Source organism: Heptranchias perlo, chromosome 20 (assembly GCF_035084215.1).
Source record: "Heptranchias perlo isolate sHepPer1 chromosome 20, sHepPer1.hap1, whole genome shotgun sequence".
Lineage (NCBI taxonomy): Eukaryota > Metazoa > Chordata > Chondrichthyes > Hexanchiformes > Hexanchidae > Heptranchias > Heptranchias perlo.
In genome coordinates this window covers 24,040,717-24,044,753 of record NC_090344.1, presented here as the reverse complement: position 1 = coordinate 24,044,753, position 4,037 = coordinate 24,040,717, and the positions used below count along the sequence as shown (strand labels likewise).

Below are 4,037 nucleotides of genomic sequence, written 5' to 3'. Positions count from 1 at the left end.
AGGTATTCATCGGTTTGAAGTGTCGTGTCGGGAAAATTCGGGAGGTAAATCTGCTGCCTGGTGTCACGGTGTGACGGTTGAAATTATTCAGCTTTCAATTGTTGATCGGCTGAAATGTCGAGAGGCCTTTTCCAGCTCCCGTGTGGAACAAGTTTAGCTTTTGAGCCATTGGGTAAAGTGTTGTTTTTAATTGCTGCTAACGAATGACAAGACATTTTGTACAAACAAGAAGAGTTGCAAAATCACGAGTTCGCTGTCCATGTTTCTTTCATCATGTTCAACAGAAACAAGGATTCTCCTCAACACGTTGCTGAAAATTGTTTCAAAGGGACACTCTCCCGAATTCGACATCGACAGGGATAATTCAGAGTCCGACCATGAATCTGTATGATGGAAACTAATCCAACAGCGAGCCTGGATAGCTCAGTCGGTAGAGCATCAGACTTTTAAGAACGGGTCGTGATCTGAGGGTCCAGGGTTCAAGTCCCTGTTCAGGCGAAAACTTTTAAAACAGCTGGCAAGTTCTGCTTTTCCAGCGGAGCAAAATCAGCGAAAGGAGCAAGAGTTGGCCATACAGTCCCTCGATCCTACTTCGCCAATTTGATAAGGTCATCTCTGATTTTCGACCTCAACTCCACTTTCCTGACCTGTCCCCATATCCTTTGAGTTCCTTCGTGTCCAGCATTCTATCTATCTCAGTTTTGAATCTATTCAATGGCTCAGCATCCACAGCCCTCTGGGGTCGAGAATTCCAATGGTTCACAACCTTCTCAGTGAAGAAATTATTCCTCATCTCTGTACTGAATGGCCGGCCCCTTATCTTGAGATTATCATCATTAGCTCTAGACTCTCCAGCAAGGGGAAACAGCATCCCAGCATCTACCCTGTCAAGCCCTCTAAGAATTTTATATGTTTCAATGAGATCACCTGATTATTGAAAACTGCAGAGAATATAGGCACATTCTACTCAATCTCTCCTCACAAGACAACCCTCTCATCCCAGGAATCAATCGAGTGAACCTTTGTTGGATCCACTCTAAGGCAAGTGTATCGTTCCGCAGGTAAGGAGATCAAAACTGTACACAGTACTCCAGATGTGGTCTTACCAAACCCTATATAATTACAGCAAGGCTTCCTTATCTTTGTACTCCAACCACCTCGCAATAAAGGCCAACATACCATTTGCTTTTCTAATTGCTTGCTGCATCTGCATGTTAACTTTCTGTGATCCGTGTGCAAGAGCACACAAATCCCTCTGAATACCAACATTTCGCAGTCTCTCACCTTTGAAAAGATATTCTGCTTTTCAATTCTTCCTACCAAAGTGAATAACCTCACATTTCCCCACGTTATAATTCATCTGCCAACTTCTCGCCCACTCACTTAACCTGTCTGTATCACTTTGCATCCTCTTTGCGTCCTCCTCACAGCTTACTTTCCCACCTAGTTTTGTATCGTCAGCAAACTTGGATACATTACACTCGGTCCCCTAATCTAAGTCATTAATATCGATTGTAAATATCTGAGGCCCAAGCACTGATATTCACGGCACCCCACTAGTTACAACCTGCCAACCCGAAAATGACCTGTTTATTCCGACTTTCTATTTTATGTACATCAACAAATCCTCAATCCATGTTGATATATTACCCACTATCCCATGAGCCCTAATCTTGTCTAACAAACTTTTGTGTGGCACCTTATCGATTGCCTTTTGAAAATCCAAATATTCTAGATCCACTGGTTCTCCCTTATCTACCCTGCTATCTACACCCTCATAACCCCTAACAGAGTTGTCAAACACGATTTCCCTTTCACAAAACCGTGTTGCATGTGCCTAATCATGTTACGATTATCTAAGTGTCCTGTTATCAAGTCCCCAGTAATAGATTCTAACATTTTCCCTCCTACGATTGTCAGGCTAAATGGCTTGTAGTTCCCTCTTTCCTCTCTCCCTCCTTTCTTGAACAGCGGGGTTACTTTTGGTACCTTCCAATCCATGGGGACCTTTCTGGAATCATGGGAACTCTGGAAGATAAAACCAATGCATCCACTATCTCTGCAGCCACCTCTTTTAAAACCCTAGGATGTAGGCCACCAGGGCCAATGAATTTGTCAGCTTTTAGTCCCATTAATTCCTCCAGTACTTTTTCATTACTAATCTTAATTGCTTTAGGTTCCTCACTCTCATTAGAACTTTGGTTCCCCAATAGTTCTGGTATGATTTTTGTGTCTTCTACTATGACGACAGATACAAAATACTTGTTTAACGTCTCTGCCATTTCCTTATTCTCCAATATAAATTCTCCTGTCTCTGTCTCCAAGGACCCATGTTTACATACGCTAATCTCTTCCTTTAAACATTCTTAAGAACATAATAACATAAGAAATAGGAGCAGGAGTAGGCCAATCGGCCCCTCGAGCCTGCTCCGCCATTCAATAAGATCATGGCTTCTCTGATCCTAACCTCAAATCTAAATTCATGTCCAATTTCCTGCCCGCTCCCCGTAACCCCTAATTCCCTTGTAGAAGCTCTTACAATTCATGTTTACATTTCCTGCTGGTTTATCCTCTTTCTATATTCTCCCATTTTAGCAATTTCTTGGTCATCCTTTGCTGATTTCCAAAACCCTCCTAATCCTCAGGCTTACTACTCTTTTTGGGAAGAATATCAGCCTCTTTTACCCGAATTCCATCATTAATTTCTCCACTTTTCCGGTGGTGTTTTTAATCCTCAAGCGAATGTAATTTTGTTGAGAAATTATGAATTATTTCTTTAAATGTTCACCATTGATTATCTACCATCATATTTTTAATCTAATTTCACAAACCGTCTCAGCCAACTCACCCCTCATAACTCCGTTATTGGTTTTGTTTAAATTTAAGACCCTAGTTTCGGACTTAACGACATCATTCTCAAACTCGATCTGAAATTCTATCATATTATGATCATTCTTCCCCAGAGGATCATTTACTATAAGATTACTAATTAACACTGTCTCATTACACAATATTAGATCTAAAATAGACTGTTCCCTTGTTGGTTCCTCGACATATTGATCTGGAAAACAGGCTCGAATGCATTCCATCAACATAAAACAGCTTATCTTGAGTTGCTAACATGATGACAGCACGATGGCACGTATTATGACTGGAAGACAAGGCCAGATCTGCCAGGTGAATTAGATGTTTGCTGCAAACACGGAGAATTAATGAAACCAAGACTTCCCTGCAGAGCAAGGAGTTGGAAAGAAAGATGCTGGGCATTGAGAGGCGAAGGATTTTGTAGATAGCAGGATGAATGGACAAAAGGATCGCAACTCCCTGCTTCTTTTCTACACTGATAAATCGAGACAAAAATATCATCTCCGTGCTTCTTACAGGTAATGAATGTCTGAATGCTCAAGAGATCACTGATCCAAGCTAATTATCTCCACTCGCACTCTCCTTCCAATCTTGCACACGTTGCTTAGCTTTGAAATTGTTCATTTTTTCACACTGGGATTCAACTTGAAGAAAACGAAGCTGTGATCAGCTGGTGTTGTTCAGGAAATGGAGTAAAAGAAGATACATAAAAGGCAAATGATAACAGTGACTGTTCGGACACTGTGAGCTCCAGTTAAAGGTTCTTCATCATTTAAAGTGTCAGGCAGCAGATCTTTTCCAAATCATGACAGAAATGGCAAGAAAACTTCATGCAGACTTTGATCAGCGGCCCGACTTTGGAACAGGAGGCATTTTACAGAAGACAAGAAAGTGCATTGTGTATCGCACTTATGGGTTGTAAAATTGAAGAATGATGGGCTGCTGGCTGTTCAGGCAGGAGCGGTGAAATTGTGCATGATGATCAAGTGCGAGCTTTGTGCTCAGTCGGGGGAATTTGGTTGGTGCTATTTTGAACAACACCAGGAAAGTCAAGTTCCCTGATCGGGAATCAAATATGGTGCCGCGGCGGCGAGAGCGCCGAATCCTCAGCACTGGACCACCAGCGAATCTGCTGCAATTTTAATTCAAGCAAGCAGACCAACGCTGCCTTT

General features: G+C 41.9%; 1 non-coding gene across 1 annotated transcript; it reads left to right on the top strand.

Moving 5' to 3' along the window:
• Positions 1–412: 412 nt before the first annotated feature.
• trnak-uuu (transfer RNA lysine (anticodon UUU)) lies at positions 413–498 on the top strand. The gene is given in 2 exon segments: positions 413–449; positions 463–498. It is a non-coding gene; the product is annotated as a tRNA-Lys (tRNA).
• The last annotated feature ends 3,539 nt before the right edge of the window (positions 499–4,037 follow it).